The sequence below is a fragment of the Lissotriton vulgaris genome, chromosome 8 (genome assembly GCF_964263255.1).
Source record: "Lissotriton vulgaris chromosome 8, aLisVul1.2, whole genome shotgun sequence".
Lineage (NCBI taxonomy): Eukaryota > Metazoa > Chordata > Amphibia > Caudata > Salamandridae > Lissotriton > Lissotriton vulgaris.
In genome coordinates, this window is record NC_141696.1 from 160,055,281 (window position 1) to 160,070,228 (window position 14,948).

The following is a 14,948-nucleotide window of genomic DNA, read 5'->3' on the forward strand; positions in this document are numbered from 1 at the left end:
CACACAGTTGTGTCCCCCTGCAAGCATCTCCATGCACATGAGCAACAAGGGGCCCTGTAGTGTCCTCTTTGCTTCAGGATCGCCAGCCTTTTAATGGAGGAAAGACCTCCATGACACTGCTGGCAGTCCTGAAACTCGTAATACACATGGCAGTGCCGCAACTGAACCAGCAGCATATTAATTAGCCCCTGATCGCTGCGCCACCACCAGGGAACGGCAGCTCGCTAAAGGCTGCTATGGTGCAACGGTGGTCCTACCGCCGAAATTGTAATTGGGCGGTCCGACCACCTGTGCAGCGGTGGCTGGACCACCACTGCCATGCCTCTGCGATTCTGAGATTCTGGCGGCCCTTGGACCGCCAGACTCGTAATGTGACCCTATGTCTTCAACTCTAGAATACTGTCAGTCCTCTTTCTGAGTCTGACACTAGGGCCCCCATTAGGATGGCGGGCGGACTTAGTCCGCCAGCCACCCTAACAGAGATCGGGAACACCCGCCGAAAGGGCGGGGGTCTCGACATTGGCATTTGGATGCGCCCACCACAGTGGCGGGCGCATTCCTCAAATTTACATTGTGGCGGGCGGTGCTCACTGCACCGCCCGCCACAATAAGAAATACAAATGCACGCATTTGCACAATGGAAACGGCAGGCACCTCGCGGTGCCTGCCGCTGCGATTATGCAAATGCAGGGGGGTACCACAGGTACCGTGTGCCACCCCCCTATGGCCGTCACTCTGGGGGCCCACAGGGGGCCCCCGCAGCAATCACCGCCTGCCTTTCCGTGGTGGCATTGCCGCTGCGGAAAGGCCCCTGAATTAGGCCATTGTAATATGGCTGGTGGTGTCCATTGGACACCGCCACCATATTCATCTATTACCGCCGCGGTCGCAAAGCGACCCGGGGGTAAAGCGGCAGACGGTCTTTCCGTCCGCCATTGTCCCCTCCGCCATCCTAATCAGGCGGAGGGGAAAACGAGAGTGGTTGTCGGGCGGATTGCCTCCGCCTGGGTGGCGGTGGCCACCTCCACCCTGGCGGAGGCAATCCGCCCGATATCCTAATGGAGCCCTTAGAATCTGGCGAAATTTAACTGCCTAAATAGGGATTATTGCACTGATTTCTGATCTTATATTCTGTATCTGAGCCTTCATTGCAATTAATGCATTTTACTGTATCTTTTATACCAAGATTTCTGTAGTAAACCTTTAAAACGTATTCTGGTTTCATAACGCAGTTATCGGGTTGTCCCAGTTAGTATTTGTTGTCTACTTTGCTAATTTATTGGGTCTAATGTTGTGGAGGGTAGTGTCTCTAGATGCTAGATCAACAGGAACTGTGAAGTGATTATTGGGTTCTGTAAATTTTTGGGGTTTAGCTCTCATAGTAACTTAATAAACAACATTTTAAACATCATTATTATTATTAAAAAAAACAATATTGTTATATTCTCCCCTGTCCTCAGCATGCATCTCGTGCTGCGCTCGAGCTGCCCGTTTCCTTGACGTGGCCAGTGTTCCATGCTAACGGCTTTTATTGCCCGTTTGATCCCGGTCCTGTTGGTCGGGTCTTTCTGCGCTCTACTTGAATAAACTCCTTACTGTCTTGACACCCTGTGTGACTTCCTCATTACCATTTACAACATTTTGGCGACTTGTGACGGAGAACGAAGAAGGGAGAAGGCAACCGACGACGGACATCCGTGTAAAGGAAGGAAAATAGCGGAAGACCCGACCGAAGAAGAATCCCTGCGATCCAGTGAGAGGAATCGCTCTGAGGGTTGAAAATACCGTAAGCCTAATCCAAAGGTATGTGGAAAGTAACTCACCGGGGAAGAGTCCAGCCTTGAGTGAAGCGTGACGGAGCACCAGTAACTGTAAGCTCTTAGCCCGTCAACGCGAGCAGCAGCGCCCCAGTGTCGTCGTGGTTAAAAAGGGAAATCACTTGCTGTAGCGAAAGGCAGCATTGGTGAGCCCCACCACTGAGAAAGACCGCTTAAAAGGGCAACGCGCTCAAGGAAGTAGAGGATAATTTAGACAATTAAAAAGGTAGCGCACTCGAGGTGAAGTGCATTTTGAACCAGCACAAAGAAGTGACGTACTTTGGCTAACTAGAAAAGGTAGCGCACTCGAGGTGAAGTGCATTTTGAACCAGCACAGACAACTATTTTTAAATGACATTTGCAAATACAGGCAACAGTGACACACTCACTTCAAAATACAGTGTGTCATACATTTGCGGGTTGAAACAGCAGTGACACACACACTTATATGAAGGATCACATGAAAACCAGACAACAGTGACAAATACAGGCAACAGTGACACACTCACTTTAAAATACAGTGTGTCATACACATTACCGGTCAAAACTGCAGTGGCACACACACTTTTATCAGGGTAACTTATACCGTTTAGTGTGTAAATTGTTTATCTTGCTATAACCTGAGTTTAGCCATGAATGTGAGCAATACCATCCAAGCCCCTGTCCCTTTTTTAAGTGCCCCAGGTGAGCCATCCATGGAATGGGATGATTGGTGTGAAGCATTTGAAAATTACATCATAGCCCTAGATGGCACAAAGTTTTCTGCCATCAGGAAAAAGGCCTTGTTACTAGGTGCCTTAGGGAAGGAGGGGCAAAGAATTTTCAAATATTTACCAAATCCCCCCTTAGATATTGATGATGTGTATAAGGATGCTTTATTTAGATTGTACACTAGATTTGCAAAACAAGAAAATTTTGTAATGCGCAGACATAAGTTTTATACTGCTCCCCAGAGAGAAAATGAGACTATTGATGAATTTGTGTCCAGGTTGAGGGAGCTTTCTGTGAAGTGCCAGTTTGGCAATATTCAGGATGAGATGATCCGTGACCAGTTGATTGTGCAGTGTCTTAGCAAAAAAACACAAGAAAAGTTATGGGCAGCTAAGAACCCCACTCTCACAGAGGCAATTACTATTGCTAAGGTTGCTGAAGAGAGCGACAGATGTATGAAGGAACTTAAAAGAATACAACATGGGCACGCCAGCGGGGAAGATGTTGCAGTCCTGCTAACAGATAGTTCAGAGAGCGTTAACCTACTACAAGGGAGACAGACAAATAGAGGGGGGAAGGCTACAACCTCATTTAATAGGGGTGGGCAGCCAAACAAATTCAGACAGGTCACACGCTCATGCAACAGGTGTGGTAGCCCTTTTCACTTGGCTGACTCAAAGAATTGTACAGCTTTGTCCAGAGATTGTTTGAAGTGTGGGAAGAAAGGACATTATGCACGTATGTGTAGAACAAATAGTTCAAAAAAGGTTGCCATAGTGGAGAGTGAAACCACTGATGATGAGGCGGAGGTAATGATGATTTCTGCAGGGAGCCAGGAATTGATGGAAGGTGTTATTTTGTCTCGCCCGAAAGCAGACTTTGAATTAAATGGGTGTGTAATAAATTTGATGGTGGATACTGGGTCATTGTACACAATTATTCCAAAGAGCTTGTTTAACTCCTCTTGCAGAGAGACGACTCTTGTCGAATCCGACATCACCTTGAGAGGTTATCAAGGGGTGAGCATTGGTGTCCTTGGGTTCTTTGAGGCCACTATCAAGTTTAAAGGAAGAATTACTCAAGGGAAGGTTTATGTATCACCACATGGCCCAGCTATATTGGGATGGTTACATCAGTACGAGTTAAACATAAGGGTGAACCCGAGAGCAGACCCACCCGTGATGTGTATAGATAGTGACAACGAGTGTAATAGTGTTCATGGAGACTTAGAAGCTATTCTTAAAAGGCATGAGAACATCTTCAGTGAGAAATTGGGGGAAGCTGTTGGCTATCAGCATATTATCAAAATAAAGAGGGGTGTTGCACCTGTAAAACACACTGCGAGGAAAATACCTTTGTCCGCCAGAGATGAAGTCAGGAAAATTATCAAGCAGTTATTGGATGATAACATAATAGAACCTGTGGAGGCCACACAATGGTTAAGTCCTGTAGTTATCACACAGAAACCGGACAATTCTTTGCGTTTTTGTGTAGACATGCGAAGTCTTAACAGGGCTGTGATAATGGACAATTTTCCACTCCCCAATATAAATGAAATTGTTCTAAGTTTGGGTGGAGGCAAGGTTTTTTCGAAGTTGGATCTTCGCAGTGCATACCACCAGGTGAAACTTCACCCGGACTCAAAGCAGTTCACATCATTTATCACCCCGGAAGGAACATACCAATTCAAAAGACTTCCCTTCGGCCTTTGCTCTGCGGCAAGCGCATTTCAAAGAATCATCACTGACGTCCTGAAAGACATTAAAAGAGTGGTATTTTTTTCAGGACGATATCCTGATTTATGGTTTAGATGTTGATGACCATAATGCAATTCTTGACAAAGTTCTCACTGTTCTTTCAAGGGCTGGTATGACTTTGCGCAAGGAGAAATGTGTTTTTGCTGTTGGGGAGGTAGACTATTTGGGGTATCATGTGTCTAGCCTGGGGATTCAGCCAAAGAAGGATCTAGTAAGCGCAATATGCAATGTGGCTGAACCTGATGACAAAGACAAGCTAAGATCCTTCATGGGCATGGTAGAGTACTACGCTAAGTTTGTTAAAAATTTTGCAGAAAAGGTAGAACCCTTGCGTGCCATCATGAGAAAAGGAAAAGGTTTTACATGGGAAGCTGACCAAAGGAACGCCTTTTTAATGATCAAACAAAATATTGTGGATGCTAACATTCTCTCAAGTTTTGTACAGTCATTTCACACCATTCTCACTGTAGACGCCAGCTCGGTTGGGATTGGGGCTGTTCTTACACAAAAAGGTGATGGTAGGCAGAACACTGTTGCGTTTGCTTCGCGTTCCTTGACCGAGACTGAAAGGAACTACTCGGTCATAGAGCGTGAAGCATTGGCGGCTGCATGGGCCACTCGGTACTTCCGGGTGTACCTGTGGGGGATCACATTCACACTCAGAACGGACCACAAGCCACTCTTGAAAGTTTTGGCCCCTGGGGGTATTAGGAATTGCTCAGGGCGGTTAGCGAGGTTAGCCGTCAGCGTCCAAGAGTTTACATGCAATGTGGAATATCTACCTGGTTGGTGCAACAGTGTTGCTGATTGCTTGTCGAGGTTGCCTGACACTAAAGTACTACCTAGAGAGTTGGTGACTGAGAGTGTGGTCGCGTTTTTAGATGATCTAGAGAGTGACTTACCTTCTTCCATATCCAAGGCGGAATGGATGCAGGAAATGAAAAAGGATCTTGTGATGGAGAGTTTGATCAAGATGTGCAAGGAGGGTGTATCTAGGCAAAGTACGGTCTCACCCGCACTCAGACCTTACGTGCAGTTACAGGATGAAATTTCTTTGCTGACTGAGTTCATCCTTGTGCGGGGTGAGAAATACATACCACCTGTTTCCCTTAGACCCCGTATCATTGCGTTAGCGCATGAGGGCCACCTAGGACAGACCCTTACTGGCAAACGTGTTAAGGCTGACTTCTGGTGGCCGGGAGTTGATGCACAGGTGAAGAGTTGGGTGGAGCAATGTCAGTCATGTAAAGAGTCGGAAAAGAGGCTACAGGTTCGTGCCAGCAAGGGTACTACGGGACAGATCGTCTCGGACGATGGTGCGTGGCAGAAAGTCTGTGTTGACTTCATAGGGCCTTTTCATGACCTGCTGGATTCAGAAAGGTTTGCTCTGGTATTAGTGGACTCGGCTTCAAGGTGGGTGGAGGTGGCCTTTATGAAGAGCATCACTGCTGAATCCACAGTTAAGGTTCTAGATGAGATATTTAGGCGTGAAGGGATCCCTTCGGTAGTTTTAACAGATAATGGCACACAACTTACCTCGGCAATCATGGAGAATTATTTTGTGTTTTTGGGTTTAAAGCATCTGCGCACGTCACTCTACAACCCTCAAGGGAACGGATTGTGCGAGAGGGTGAACAGACTTGTAAAAGGCACTATGCAACTTGCTTTGGCCGCTGGTCGGTCTGTGCAGAGGGAGATCAAAGAAATGTTATGGGCATACCGTACAACTGTTCATAGTAACATGTCTGTCACACCTTTTGAACTCATGAGAGGGAGGCCTGCGGGTACTAAGTTGATTCCCACTTGGCTACATGGGAAAGTAGAGAACGGTAGTCACTGTAAGTCAAGGAATTGTGCCCCCAGTAACATTGCTGAAGGGGATTTGGTAAAGGTAAAACCTGGCGGGAATCAGAGTATGTTTAACAAGTTTAGAGGGCCTTACCAGGTGAAGTCCGTGGCTGGTAATTACGTTAGGCTGCAGAATGGGCAAACCTGGAATCTGCGCAGAGTAGCGCTTTACCAGAAAAAGACCAAGCCAACCACTCATGTGCCTGTCACCAAAGAGGTTATTGCTGAAGAGGCTTGCAGACCAACCCGCAAAAGAGTTGCTCCTGCTTACTTAAAAGATTTTGTGTAAATGTTGCTCATCCAAGGAAAGGAGTGGGGTTACATAGCTTTATGTTACTTGGAAAGCTTATATTCTGAGCAGTGCTATTTACAATGCTATTTACATGGTCTTGATCTATTTGTTTCTTTTGCTCTTAAACTGAAAACTATGTGTTATAAGCAATATCTTTATTTTTGTATTCTGCTGTGTTTTGCTTACTTTACTGTAAGGTGCTTTCTCTTTCCACTGTTTAAGGAAAGGAGATGTGTTATATTCTCCCCTGTCCTCAGCATGCATCTCGTGCTGCGCTCGAGCTGCCCGTTTCCTTGACGTGGCCAGTGTTCCATGCTAACGGCTTTTATTGCCCGTTTGATCCCGGTCCTGTTGGTCGGGTCTTTCTGCGCTCTACTTGAATAAACTCCTTACTGTCTTGACACCCTGTGTGACTTCCTCATTACCATTTACAACAAATATATTTACCCAGAACATTTAAAATCTCAATATATTTGACTCCAAATTTTCTAACCTTATATCTGTCAAACAATATTCTGTAGTCGATGTTCAGCAGCCATAACTCCCAGATCACGACCCAATGGATTTCCCTTGGTCCTTATGCAATACAGGTAGGCTAATATACCAGCTTCTGACCCACCTAAGTATCTCAAACTTATCTGGAGCGGCACGTACCCTTGTCCACCGCTTTGACAGGTCAGCAAAAGCTGCAGGAGTTCTGAAAGTCTGACTCAGAAACTAATTTGACCAAAATTATTGTAACATGATAGGGGAAGAAAATTCTAGACTGGTGGTTGGTGGTAGGGTTGTACCTCACATGACATTGAGCCAAACCATATTAGTTTCAGCCTGCACTTGGACAATGATCCTTGTAAGGGTTTTGATCATGCACTTAAGGCTTATAAACACAATTTGCTGGAACCAGGCTGTGAGATTCTTGTACAGGTCTTTCTTCAGAGCAGAGAAGGTCACAGTCAATGGATCAGGCTGGTATGGGGGTGCAGAGAAAAGTGGTGTTAACACATGATTGTCAGTGTTAATGCTGTTGTGATAGCAAAGTGATTGCAAAGACAGGCAAGTGGCTGGCGACTATGCCCTTTATCCAGAAGGCACTGAAAGCTTGCATGCTAGGTGCAGCACAGCGAGGGGTATATCCTGAGGCCATCTCAAGCTGGGCTAAGCTGAAAACTATTTTGCTCAACTACGTGCTGAACCCAGCGTTTCTACTTTGAGTTCCATTTTAGTGAAGGGCGTAGTCTAAACAGTTTTGGGGGCCTAGTCCATCCGTCATCTATCTACCAGAGCAACAGAGGGACAGACAAATTGAGGGGAATGAAAGAGGACAAAGAAAATCAGAAAAACAGTGATGAATTAAGAAAGCAGGGATAAAAAAAAACACAAGAGTAAGAATGGGGCAGGAATTGAAGGGTGGTGGAAGAAAGAAGCATAAGAAGGAATCAAGATTAGGAAACCATGATATTTGGCAACCTTGTTATTTGGCGGCGCTGGGGGTGAGCGGCCAAGTACTTCGGCCTACTACCCTTATTTAGACACCGCCAAACTCATACCCTGATAGAAATCGAACGAACATATAGAAGCATTTCCACTGCAAGCAAACCTATCTGTAAAAGAAGAACCACGCATGTAATGATTTTTAATGATACCTGTGAGTTCATTGATGATGTAATATTTAATATACAGAGACATTAAAGGCTGCTGCATTTACAATAGTAATTCATAGCCTTGAAGACTTGTAGGGCCTGATTCACAAAGGACCTCTGCATTGCAGTTTCTCATGTTGGAGGTCTCACCATGAGTTCGGGCCCCGCCATGACTGGGGGGCCTCTGACATGACTGCGGAGGCCCTTTTTGAATTGGGCCCTAATTGCATTGGGAAAGCTGCAGTGCTTTCAATATACAGAAAGCCCTGTGATGCATGCAGTTATAGACTTTGCTGTATTTTTACTGCCAACAAACACATTGTGAGAAGAACTCTCATCTTAAGTGATGCCACCATATACGATGTGATATGTGATGTCATCAGTGATGTCATTGGTGATGTCATTGGTGATGTTAGTTGTAACACTCTGTAGGGGGCCATGGGCAGTGTATTGAGCAATTTATGACTGATTGGCTCACCATGACTGGCAAACCTTACTGTTTTTGGGGTTTCAGATAGAAACCCTAATTCCCCTTCAACTGATGGTTTTAAAGGCATCTGTATTTTTGTAATGTTGAAAACTGGTTGGTCTTAGCTGAAAACTCTGTTTCCCTTAAAAAAAAAAGCAGTCATGAATTTTATGTGGCATGCCATTATATACTTGAAAACGTGTCATGAATTTGCAAGTCAACCTGTCCTCAATGCTCCCTAGACGTGGAATCAGGGTTCGACCTAGCTAGTTCTGATAGCAAAGAACAGCTTTTAGCCAAGCCTTCATTCCCCAGAGCCTTCTGATCATGACATTCAGCTGTACCAATAAGCCTCTGATGTAGACTCTGCCCTTTTATTATGCCCTGGTTTCAGGCCCAGAGCCTGCAGGTCACAGCATTAGTCAATGGCCAAAGAGATTTGAGTAGCCGTTGCAAATGCTGTGTACCCAGTCTACCCATCCGCCGATCCCTCTAGGCATAGTCCCTTGATGTGCTCCCAGTCTGCCTGCCCCTTAATAATAATAATAATAATAATAATAATAATAATAATAATAATAATAATAATAATAATAATAATAATAATAATAATAATAATAAGTCATTTTTAAAGCGCCTGGCTACACAGAACTGTGTGTCCCCGTGCTAACTGCTAATACAGTACAGAGATCCAGAGGAGCTATAGAAAAGGAGACTCGGGAGATGATTACATGTTGGGGAACAAATAAGTTTTCAATTTTGCCCAAAATCTCAGTTCAGATGGCTCCATCCGCAAGTGGAGCGGGAGCGCATTCCAGTATTTAGAAGCTAAATACCTAAAGGATCTTCCTCCCATTTTGGCCCTGGTGATTCGGGGGAGTTTGAATAGCATCGTACCAGATGATCTTAGGTTCCGGGTCGGGCGGTGTATAGTGAGGAGATTTTCTAAGTATTCGGGACCTTTGTCTTGAGCGATGCGGTGAGCATAGCAAAGGATTTTAAACTTAATCCTCTCCCTAACCGGAAGCCAGTGGAGTTTGATCAGGGCATCTTTTGCGGAAGTTCTTCGTGGGAGTCCGAGCACCAGGCGTGCGGCAGCGTTCTGCACGCATTGCAGTTGATGTAGGCCCTTCTGACGGAGCCCAATCAGGAGGGCATTCCCATAGTCCAAATGGAGGGTCACCAATGCGTGGACTATGGTTTTTCTGGCTTTGGTAGGAAGGAGATGGAGCACCTTTCGCAGAACCTTTAATATGCCAAAGCACCATCCCGTTACCCTGCTGACATGGGTCTTGCCGGAGAGGTCTGAGTCCAGCATAACGCCTAGGTTTCTAACCGCCTCCACGGGGGTAGGTAGGTTACCCAACTCGCTAGGCCACCATGAACGAGACCACGCAGGGGTTGCTCTCCCGACCACCAGTAGTTCGGTCTTTTCACCATTCAGACGGAGACAGTTGTTATTCATCCAGACCGCTACTGCAGACATGCAGTCAGAGAAATTGGTGGCATCTTCTCTTCGGTCAGGAGTTAGCTTAAACACCAGCTGGGTGTCGTCAGCGTAGCTGACAATGCCCACCCCGAAAGCCTCTACAATGTGTGCCAGGGGTTCCATATAGATGTTAAATAACGTGGGGCTTAAGCTTGAGCCCTGTGGAACCCCATGGCTCACCTTCTCCTCCTGGGCTTAATTTGTAATGTAATGTAATGTAAGTTTGCATTTGTACCGCGAGGCATTCGCTCCATGGAGCATCTTGGCACCTACACTGACCAAAAGGTCTAGAAATTAGGTCAGGCTACTTTCACTAGTCCAGTTGGGATGGTTATACTAAAGCTCTTGTGGCTCTATTTAGTTATCTATGATTGTAGTGCATGGGCAAATGTGCCAAGCACCCTAACCTTACAGCCTGCAAGGCACTGCTTATGGCTCCTAATGTCAGACTCTGCAACAGGTTGCCCTGTCCATAGATCATATAGTGTACAAAGTGTGGCCATCACACATGCTCTGTACCCAGGCATCTGTTTCCAAAGTCGTCTCCTCTAAATGATGTGCTGCACATTGTAGCTATCTTACATCCTATTTAAATACCCTATAAATCCATTGTAAATGGTGCCGTGAGTGCACTGATAACATGGAAAGTTAAATGTCTTATGTGGGCTGCAGTGTATATTCATGCCACCCACATATATTAAAAAAATAAAGTTCTACCAGGAGCACCACAGTGCGCTGGTTAGGTTTTAATTTAAATGCACATAGCACTGAAATGCATTTGCCAAGTAGGAACTCACATTTGTATATAAATCACCCTTAAAATTGCCTTGTAGCCGGAGGTCAGTGTGCAAATATACGCTACATATTGGTGTTAGTGTGCCCTCACAGTGAAATAAAACCCAAAAGCTATTTTACTATGTAGGTCAGATTAGACCTTTCCCTAACAGACCTGGTTGGAATTAAAATCTTTATTTTTCTTCTCCAATGGGCTAGAAAATGCTTCAAAGACATTTCCTGCTTAGTTTTTTTTAATCTGACTTAATGGTAAAATAAGACTTTTGATAACCTCAAGCAGAAAAGTAACTTTGTAAGAATGTACTTTATGCTCCCTGAGCCGGAACTGGCTTAAAATCACCTCTGCCACTCATCACACACATACAACTGGAATACTCATCTTTCGGTGGGAGAGGTAACAACTCAGGCTCAGAGGACAATGGCTTGTTTCTGGACCTAGGAAAGGCTAATGGGTGTTATCTGTTAACTACCTAGCAGGGATTAGCTATCTGGGAGTGGATAGAAACATTTGAAGAGATGGGCCAAGGGGGGTCATTTGGGCTTTTTGGGTGGGTATTAAAACCTGAGTGAAATTTCAATCATGCTGGCAAAAGTCTCAAAATTTTGCCTTACAAGATTTTGTGAAACTGTAAGGCATCTGGGCACAGAAAACATTTCAGTAAGTAGACACTTTCTCCTCGAACCAGTTCCCTGCTGACTTTATTACGTAATGTATGCCTTCACATGAAAGTTCCACTCACAATACAGGCAAACCACATTTTGCATAATTTTAGCAAACTATCCCAAAAAGGACAGAATTCTACACAACTTTAGTGGCTGATTCATTTGCTGTTCTCTTAACTGACTTTTATAGAGCACACCTCCCTAATGGTTCATTGGCAGACATGGACAAATAGTTTCAGACTGAGAAGGTACAAACAAGGAGAAGATGCATCCTCGCAGTCCATGTCCTGAGTTCTGACTTGGGGTTGGCGGCAACTCACAAAATTCCTTGTCGTGTAGTCTAGTGGAATTACCTAAGATTTCCATGGATATATGCAGAATTACACAAGAAGGGTAATTGTGCATTTAGAACTATTCATTAGCGAAAAATGCCCTCTAGTGTCCAGAAATGTTGTGGTAAGAGCTAGCGCTACATGCAACAGAAGCTCAAATAGCGAGAGAGAGCAGCCGCTCGGGTTTGCTTAATATGCTGTTGGGGTTGGATTTTCCCCCTAGTTACTCCAGACATTTAGCGCTATTTACTTAGTGCAAAATGCATCCTTGCATCCATTTTGGAAGAAAGAACCATAAATGCAGCAGAACAAGGTTAGCGAGTGTGCGCGTCTGTTTGTGCTCGCTCACACCTAATTATGGAAGCCGGAGTATTTGTCTTAATTCCATGTCAAGGAGTAATCCAAAATTACACTGATTCTCCGGCATATTTGAAATTCCACCCAGGCCTTTTACTAATGTCCATACTTTATGTTGGTTTTATTGGTCAGTGTGCTCTGGTCTTTATCTCCTTCTGGAGAAGATATGGTGTAATGGCCAGAGCTTCTGACTTTGGAACTGGGGTACCACATTCGAGTCTTGGCGTCAACTCTACATCCTGTGATTCTAGACAAATCACTTATTCACTCAGTTCTTAAAAAAACATTATTAATTTGTTTTTGCGCAATGTAACTGGTGCTAATTCCCGCAATATAAAACTGCAAAAAAATACTGATGATCTTGCATTGTCTAGTCTATTTCATGCCTTTTTTTTTTTTAGAGGAAATTCCATAATTTTGCTGCTTGCATGGAGAATGAGGCTCCGGCAATCTTCAAAGATCTGAGAAGTAGCAAGCCTTCAGACTTTCTAATCTCGCACACTGTTTGTAATGTCTAAGGCTGTGCCCACACAGCCCTGGGAGCTTCTCTCAAGCAGAGACAATGAATTAGGGAGGGCAAAGCTTGTGCTGACCAAGCCTCTCTCTCTTTTTGCTAAATTACTTTGTTCCAGTCTTTATACCATGCAGTCACTACATTGTTTCGAAAGAGATTCCCTCACTCCAATATTCTAACTTGTAATACAGCATTTGCAACAGTTATAACTGCCTAGTCATGGGTTTCTCTACATAGATTTGTTTTCCTTGATAAAGCCACTGCTTGCCTACTCGGTAACAGAAATTTCCAAACATGCAGTGTGTGTGTGAGTGTGTGCCTGTGTGCAGTACCTAATTTGAACCAGTGGTTTCCAGTGCTTGGCACCAGAACTTATTATTCAGCACTTATGACAGTCTGCCACATGGTGGCGCTGTATGCCTAAATTAGAGATAAGCACAACAATAGCTGTTTCTTAATTCAATACACAGTACTAATAAATAATACCTACCACCCAAGCCATTCTTAGGTTTTTGGGGGACTGGGAAAGTATGAATTATCACACTTGTTAGGGTGTAATGGTGAGTAATTGTGTTGGTACTGTCATTGGCAGTGTTAGCAGGGGCACTGAATAGTGCAAGCTGCAGTGGCCTCCTGACGAGAGCCCTGGCACTTATTGTTTTACCAATTAAGCACTGTGTGTGCGTGTACGCGTGTGTTTGTGTGTGTGTGTGTGTAGATTTACAGGAATGTTCTGCATGTATAGCATGCAGAATAAATAAGCAGTCTCACACATGGTATTCGTCTCTAGATGAGAGCACGCATGAGCCAAGATGAAACGCTTGCCTTTTCTGCCAGAAAACTATGAAATATTTCTAAATGTCTAAGTTTTCAAGAACATTTCTTGAGCAGCTTTAGAAATGGGTTACGTTTTTGCATTTTTCTCTGTGCAGCCAAGTTGTGAAGACCGAGGCTTTTGATGTATAAAGTATGAAATGCAATGTTTTGTTCATGCAAATAGTCTTTGCATGCCAATGGACTGCTGTACAGTGTAGGATGACCAACACATAAGTGGACCAGATGTGATTGGAGGAAGAGTGGGAGTGTTTCCCATCTGAAGGCACGATAAACCAGAGTGAGACTGATATGGAAACATTGCTATGGTATTTTTAGAAAAGCTGTGTTTTGAGCTCTTAGGCGAGCGATGATGACGCTTTGTGACTTTCTACTGGGTTGAAGATCTTGGGATGCATCAGAAGACCTGCCATCTTATTTTTAAGTCTTGCTTTAGACATGACCTTTTGATTTAACTATAGTTATACCTTTGATATAGTTAATTACAAGGGTATCCAGCCAGCCCTCTTCATCCATTGATCTGTTGTTGTATCATTCACATGTTTCTTCCATCCAACTTTTTTCTTCCACCCAATACAGCATGAACAATGGTTAAGCCCACGCCAACCATTGGATAACTTCACTGCGAGTGACAGAATTCTGCTCCTTCACATGGTAGAAGGGAGCACATCTCCCACAAACTAGTTCCCTTCAGTGCTAGATACTGCCATGGCAATGTCCAGTTTTGTTTTGAGAAAAAATATTTATTTGATTTTAGCCATTGTTTTTTTAATACTGGCTGGTCCCCTAAAAATACTTGAACATAAGCCATGACAATACAACCATTGACAAAGTCAAAAGTCTTACAGCATATGCCAGACCTCTTTCTTGGATCTAACAATGCATGTTCTCTTTTGCATCTCATGAACTTGCAGTTTGTGGGAGATCACCATATGCTTTGATTATCAAATACAAATACTTTGTTAAGAACTTCTTTTTATACATGATGCATTTGTTTTACAGTTATTCTCGGAAATAATGAACATTTGATGTGATATGCTACAGTCATTATTATGTGACATTAAAAGTTGCAGGTCCAATATCTAAGAGAAGCAGTAATAGTAAATATCAAAACTGATTTAGGAAAATGTAGTAAGAAAAATATGTAACCCATTGCCATCCTAGTAAAGTATATTTTGAATTGACTGAATAGCCCATAGGCATCCTTCAGTCTTTAAAATACGTCTATAATATGCTGTTTGTTTCAGACTCAGAACTTCTTAACCACTGGAGTCAACACTATTATGCACTGAAGTAGTCCATCATTTGAATTGTACAGGTATCAACATACAAAGGGAATAATCCAAGTGAAGATATGTATAACTGTACCTTAATGGAGCACTTTTATATTCATGGCTAGGCCACATGATAACAGAAAATGCCAGGTGATCTAC